The following is a 7890-nucleotide window of genomic DNA, read 5'->3' on the forward strand; positions in this document are numbered from 1 at the left end:
CTCTCCTTTGATGTTTGCAAGTGTAAACTGCAGACCTGAGCTGAACACACTGTAAATAAGGACCATTAATCATCAGCTAAGTGCCGTGCAGTTGCTGTTATTTATTATAACAACATAAATCATCAGGAGCTGCTATCATGTTAATTTGGATTTAGTATGGATTAGTATGGAAAAAAGAATATCCTCATCTATTTACAAAATACATACCTTTACTTGTAAACACATACAGATGTGCTGTGGGTTTTGTTGCTTAGTTTCCTCCAGCTAGGAAGCAAGTCAGGAAAATGCTCTGGGAGCTCTGCATGTGAGGGATTGCCAACAGTTCAGGCCAAGCTGCAGCCCAACAAAATCTCTCTTGTGATGACACAGTAAATCAGCACTGAGGGGGAAGCAAGACTAGGAGGTGTTGGACCTGTTTTGCCACCCCCAGCCCTCCTTCCAGCCCCTGTGCTGGCACTTCCCACCTACTGCATTGCATCCATGGATCTCAGCAGCAATTCCACAGGTTTCCTTATTTTTTTATCTGCAGCTCAGCTCTGGCTTTCACATTGAAAAAGCACCAGGCATGGGTTTTGTGGGATGCTGGAGCTTGCTGCTCCTGCCTTTGGAAGGAAGGCTTAGCAGGGAAGGAGCATTTTCTTTTAAATTAAGGGAGCATTACCCACATATTTCATATTCTCCAGAAATGCCAGCTGTACTCCTTGCTGGTGTATTATGTTTTCCCCCTGATTTGACTTTATTCAGGCTCAAAGGTGGGGCTGAGACATTCATGCACCAGAGCAAGGCTGGCAGGACACCAACCTGGTGTTTTGGGTGTGGAGCTCATGCCATACTGGCTCCATCCCTCTCCATAGATAATTTCTAAATTTGGTGGTGACACAGCTTCACTGCCCAGGGATCTGCATCTTGATGCTTGGGCACAGCATCTGTCTCTGCCCTCAAACACTCAGGTGTAGCTGGGGGGTCTGCTCTAGCACTCAACATAACTTGAATTTTTTAAAGTTGCTAAGAAATCAACAATTTCATCAAAATCAACAACAAATTTCTTCCCAAAGTCAGTCCACAATCCTGGTTATCTGCTTTATCCTGGTGGAACTGGAGGTGCTTAGCGCTGACTGAGGGCATGGAGATCCCTGACCAACCTCATGGAGGTCACCAGTGCTGCTTTAGCTGGAGGTTAGTCCTGAATAAGAAATAGGCCTTGATATCTGGGAAACAATTGTGGTTTGCATTTTTAAAATGTAACTGGAAGGGAAATAAAAAGCATTTGATTTTTTGGGGTGGCCCAAAGATTTCCCTTAGACTTGAAGCTGCAATGATACATTTAAAAACAGTCACAGGTACAAAGAACAAAAGCAATGTTGCACCTGCACTTTGACTCCAACGGGTCCAAACCCACAAGTAATTGCCTTTAATGGTCTCTGTCATTTTTAACCTGTGTTTTGTGAATGCCAGATGAACAGACATCAGACCAGGGTGAATTTCTCCAAGCACTGAGCCAGAGCTGAGGTTTGCATAAATTAAAACTGGGTTTATTATAATAACTCTAGCACAATAGGGATAGTATAATAAGATTAATTAGAGGAGGGCTAATAAGAGGGTTCAAGAACCTGCACCCAGGTTCTTCAGCCATTTCCTTGGACTTGTATCCCACTCAACTCAAAGACAACCCAACATTTAAAAGATGCTGCAGAGCCCTGACAGTGTTTTCCCCGAGCATCCAGGCTTGCCTCACACCGACCATATGTCTGTCTCTGTCTGCTAGCAGATTGCACCAAATATTTTCCTTTTTTATGGTGGCTGAGCAAACAAACACCATCTGTGGGGCTCGCTGAGGGAAATCCTGGCCCCCTCAGTGCCAACGGGAAGGCAGCCACACATGTCCATGGGGCTGACACTTCTGACATCCACAGCCTGAGACAAGAACTTTCCTCTGCTCCTCATCTCTGCCCATCCGCACAGTTGAGTCAGGACCTGGCATTTTGCAAGCAGATTTAAACTCAGATTTTATTAAAGAAAACTTGGGTCCCATCAAAGCGGATGTCCCAAACAGAAAGTCCCAGACTGCCTAGCCTGACCCAGGTTAGTGGGTAGCTGGAAGAAGGCGAGAAGGCTGTTTTTTGATTGGCTCTATCTTGGATGTATCCACCCTGCCAAGGCCTTTGGGCATTTTCCAGCCATGCTGAAATCCCTCAAATCCCTCAAAAAAGGACTGATGGGGATCTTTGGTCTTGTTTGATCTGCTTAAAGCCAGAGTTCTGGTAGGGCAGGTGATGGGGGATGCAAATTATCCCCTGTTCAAACCTCATTTCCTTTGGTAGTTAAAGCTCTAGGGGGGCACCACTTGGTATGGAGTGTCTGTGCCATCCATCTGTGCACCCCAGCACTGGAGCAGGGGAGCATCAGCAGTCACTGCAGCAAAGGTGTGAACGTGGTCCCCGGCTGGGCCCAGGGTTTTCTCATGTTTCGCTGTTCTCTGTTACTTGTCTTTCTGCGGGAAATCCCTTTTCTGGTCAAATCAGAAGGGTAATTTAAATTTTGTAAAATCCCCCACGGTTTTGACCCATGTGGGCATTGACAGAGATCTCCTGCCGGGCACTGGGCCCAAAGATGCAGGTGGAAATTACCTGTCACCTCTGTTGCTTTTCCGCTTGTGCTTCTGCAGCACTGGGTTCAGAGCTTGTGCTCTGACCAAATCTTTTCTACAAGTGCCCTTTGGATTTAGCAATTCGCACGGTGAAAGCAGAACCAATGAACCACAGGCTTCTCTGCTGCTGCCTTTAATTAAAAATGCCATGTCTAACACCAGCAGATGTTCCTGCTATCGAGACTCGAGGAATAATTTAATGCCATGTAATGCAATGCTGACTGTGCTGCTTAGTCAGAAAGTGTAACAGACTTTTTTATTATTATTATTATTTCCTTTTGGGGATCAAATCCCTCAGTATTTGAAATCTCAAAACTTGGTAGTCTAACAGCCCTAATCAATTACTGCACTGAATGATCTCAGCAGCCCCATGTCTGTCAAACCAGTGCCGCAGCCCACGATGCCTCTGCGACCACGGTGAGCTCACAGGGCTTTGGGTGTGGAGCAAAACTGGCCTCAGAGGGGTGGCCCGAGGAGCAAATGAAGCCTCAGTTAAAGCCTTTGATTCAGACATTTGGGGAGAGAGGGAATTCAAAGATGAGGCTGTACCTCCTCCAATCTTTTCTTTAGTCTTCTGATGAAGAGGATCCATCCTGTCGCCTTCTGTGGGTGCTCAGGGCATCGAGCTGAGCACCCCTTCCTGGCAGCATGCAGTGGTTTCAGGATGTGCTCTGTATTCAGGTGGATGAGAGCAGAGGGATCCCTCTTCACAGAGCTTTGGCTCTTTTAACCCCTGGGAAAACAACTAATTTACAAAACTCAATGGAACTGCTTCCCTCTGCATGCTCCTTCCTGTTACACAATGAATCACGTAATAATTGTATATTTGTTGAGAAACAGCTGGGGAACTTCACTAAATGAATAAAATATCAGGTAGCAGTGTATTTCCATAAAAAAGTCTTTACCAGATGGGCAATTCTTTGAAATGAAGCACGAGGTCGACACGGATTTTTTACCTTCCTCGTCAGCCAGGCAGCCGAGCCATCCTTCAGCACAGGTTTGGGTCCGGAGCTTGGCATTGTTTGGAAATCCCATTTCCAGTCCAGCACGGTGAGGATGAGCCTTGCCTCAGCGGGGCACGGAGCTGCTGATTCATGCACGCACCAAATGCCTCTGCCTCACTATATCACACCACTGCTGAAACCCTTTTACTGGCTCTCTGTCATGTGACAAATTTATTTTAAAGTGTGCGGGCCTTATACCGCCTGGAATGGCTTTACTTGTACTTTAAATACTGCATAAACCAAATTTAGAGATATATTTCTTGCTTCCCTCTGTTCCCACATCACTTTTTTTGCTTCTGACTGTCCAATTGGTTGCAGTAATTCACTGCTGAAGAAGACATTTCTTAGATTTCCAAGAGCACCAGCTCCTTAACCTTTATAAAATTAAGGAAAATGAATCATTTGTGACTTTTACATCTTTCTTGAATGCAAGTATTTGTTAGATGCAGGCTGCCCAGGGCAGTGCTTTGCCTCAGTTTAACTTAGTTGTAAATGTTTGTAAATTCCCACATAATGTCTCAGCACAATGGAAACTATGCGAGCATCTGTGGATTTATTGAGAGAGACACTAACCATATTTCAGCTGGAGGAAAGGAAGAGGAGGCACTTATCTGGTTTACTGTCCTATACAGTATATATCGGCATCTCATATTTTGTGAACATAAATGCCAGGTTGACTCAAGAGATCTATGGATCAAGTGCTGTTTGTAACCTGCTCTGAATGCTTCAAATTGTGTTAAAGTTTCATCTCAGCAGTGAGCCTTTTGCCATCTTTCAGGATCCCTGGTGGACTGGGAGATGCTGGGAGCTGGGTTTTTGGAGCACAGGATAAGCACACAACAGCCAAGTAAGAAGGAGTAGAGTGTTAAGGCTGCACCTGGCAACTCTTCATTTCTAAGGGAAAAATGACAGGCTTAGCTTATTTTGTGAGTTTATCCTGATTCTGGCAACGTGAGGAGCAGGTCCCTGCCCCAGCTCCATCCCCTGCAGCCCAAGGAAAGGGGTGAGGGTGCCTTGTCCAGCTGTGTCCCTTACTGTCATCCCCCTCCTGCATCCAGGTGCGCTGGTGCATGCACACAGGATGGGAAGAGGCACCGTGGGACCTGCCAGTCCCCCAGCTTGCAGGGCTTGGGGACAAGGTCCTCTTCGGGCAGCACAGGCCCAGGGCACCTGTGCCTGCCCCTTTCCCTCCCCCAAGACAGGCAAGGAGGATGCTGTGCCCTGAAGCAGCTCGCTGCAGTCAGACCCTGACAGACACACATCCGAGCCCGCCTGCTGCCCGCGAGCATCCGACACCTCCACGTGTCCCTTACAAGGTGTGCTTTTAACACAAAGGGGTTTTCGTTGCACTTCCACGCTCGCCTCCGTGGCTGCTGTTCATTCCCCAGCGCCGCTTCCCTGGCGGATCCGCGCCGCCGGGGGTGCCGGGCTGTCGGCAGAGGGGACACCGCGCCGTGTTATTAACGCAGCGGGGCTTCCCTGAGCTCCAGCGAACAACAGCCCATTACAGAGACACAGCCACACTTTTCACAGCGGGATCCGGGCGCGCCGATGCAGCTCCTGCGCTGTCGATGGCAGCAAACAGCCCCACTCTGCGCCGGGGAAACGAGGCGTGTGATGATCGGGGGGCCGGCACCCATCCCGCCCTGGCCCTGGTTCTGTGAGGACAGTGTCAGCTTCAAAGGCTGCTGTTTGACTTTCCAGCCCCTCCATGGATTCCTCTCCAGGGATTAGGAGTTATCATGAATGCAGAGAGCATGATGCTGCTTCACCTTGTGATGTGTCAGCTTGCCCCAGACAACAGCAGCAAATGTTCTCAGATCCAACGAGCTGAGAGATTTCACAATTCCACATCTCGTGTGGAGCTCACTTCCCTGCACCTCTGGCTCATATTAGTAAAAAAGATAAATATTTAGCCTTCCATAAGTAAAGAAAAAAAATTCCCAATCTAAACCATCCCTGGCGTTCAGGAGCCACGGTGGGAACCAGCTACGAAAGCAGAGGAGTGTGACACTTGAAAACTGGAGAACCACCTTCTTAGAAGACATTAATAACTTATTAAGAAATACCTCCAGCCCTGATTTAACACCCATTTAAGTAGAACTCCCTCTGTCTAGATAAGGTAAGGCTGGGACACCCCCCTGATGTCTGTTTCCTATGACTATCACCAACCAAATTTTGCAGCTCCACGCTGCCATGTTGTTTTATGATGAAGTTCTCTCAAAGAATAACTTGCTCACTTTAATCATGTTTTGTCCGAGATTTATGGCTTGATGCTTATTCACTGGCGGAGCTTCTCCACGTGAAATGTCAGTAAGCCTGTTATAAATTGCTCCTGGCATTCCTGCTCTATCTTTTACTTGGCCAGGAGTATTTCTACCTGAAAGTGATAAATTCCTGCTATAACTGCTTTATGTGCTCCAGTAATTACGCTATAGAGGGATGGTGGGGGCTGCATCTCTGTGGAGGTACCACCTAAAAAACATCAGCCTGCAAAAGTGGGAGATTGGACTGAAGCCTGGGGTGCTGCAGGACATACAGGCTGAGGGAAAATCCACCCTGGAAACCCGAAATAATGGTGACTGGTTAGGTATCTCTCTCAGAGGAAGCTGAGGAATGGGCAGAAGAGAGGGGGAAGAAAATGAAATGTTTAAAGTCAGGGTGGAATAGCATTGGCATGGGGCAGGCACCGTGCCTGGGCTGGGTGCCAGACGTGAGGGGTGGGTGCCCTCAGCACCACGATGCCGTGTCCACCCACCTGTCTCAGGCCCTGTTTGCATAGGGGATATTTATGCAGTGTTAGACATGTTTGTTATAGATACACAAACACTGGAAAGACGCATGTAGGAGCATCAGGTTTGGGTATGTGATCGATTCGGATGCTGTTGTGGTATCAAGATGGGCTGAGACCAACAGCACGAGGTTCAACAAGGCCAAGTGGGTTCTGCACTTTAGCCTCAGTAATGCCCTGCAGCTCCAGGCTGGGGCAGAGGGGCTGGAAAGCTGGGAAAAGGTCTGGGGATGCCAGTGGCAGTGGCTGAACATAAGCCCAGGTAGACAAGAAGGCCAATGGCACCTGGCCTGTATCAGGAATAGTGTGGCCACAGGACCAGGGAAGTGATTTTTCCCCCATGCTGGGCACTGGTGAGGCCACACCTCATGCATTTGTGTCTGGTTCTGGGCACTTCAGGACACCATGGACATTGAGAGGCTGGAGCAGATCAAAAGAAGGGCAGTGGATCTGGGGGAGGGTCTGAAGCACCAGGAATGGCTGAGGGAGTTGGGGGGGCTCAGCCTGGAGCAAAGGAGGCTCAGGGGAGACATTCTGGCTCTGCACAACTCCCTGACAGGAGGGGGCAGCCGGGGTTTCAGGCTCAGCTCCCAGGGAACAAGGGAAGGGACAAGAGGAAATGGCTTCAAGCTGCACCAGAGGAGGTTCAGGTTGAACATCAGAAGATTAGACATTGGGAGGGGCTGCCCAGGGAGATGGTGGAGTTGCTGTCCCTGGGGGTGTTCGAGGAATGACTGGATGTGGCACTCAGTGCTCCGCTCTGGTTTACACAGTGGGGATCGGTTACAGGTTGAGCTCGATGGTCTCAGAGGTCTTTTCCACCTGTGTGGAAAATCACGCTGTGAAAAGCCAGTGTGCGTAAAGGAGACAGGGAGTCCTGCAACTTTATTCAAATAAAGGGGGAGAGTCCACTGGCACATACCCGCGTGGGGTTTCAGAGGACGCAGCCTCCTTTTATCCTAAACTCCTGGCCATATGTTGCCCTTTTCCTTTCCCCATCAGCTGAGGTACTAGGAAGGTACAGCCTTTCCAAAAAGGCTACTACATATTCCCCGTTGAACACGTAGGCCATTTGCCCCTAAAGTTTGGAAGTTCAGACGCTCTGGGTTCTGCAATAGGCCTGTGCAGACCCGTTTCTCCTATTACCCTAACATTCAGAAGTTTAAACTGTCCGGGTTCTATAACAAACTTGCGCAGTTTGATGCTCCTAGAGACAAAAAGACCCATTTTTCCTCAAGACTCTGAAGCCATTTTTTCAGACCTAGTCATTCTTGAAGACATTAACAGCCTATTTTTCCTATCATTACTGAAGACCCCCACCCATCGAGTCGTAGGTGAAGGCGTTAGCACCCGTTTTTCCGACCACACCCTAACTGACCCTGTGTTTCTGGGATCTCCGCCCCGAATTTCGCCCAGCCCGCCATTTCCCCCGCCCGCCCCGCCCCGCT

This window comes from Coloeus monedula, assembly GCF_965178545.1.
Source record: "Coloeus monedula genome assembly, chromosome: 7".
Taxonomy (NCBI): Eukaryota; Metazoa; Chordata; class Aves; order Passeriformes; family Corvidae; genus Coloeus; species Coloeus monedula.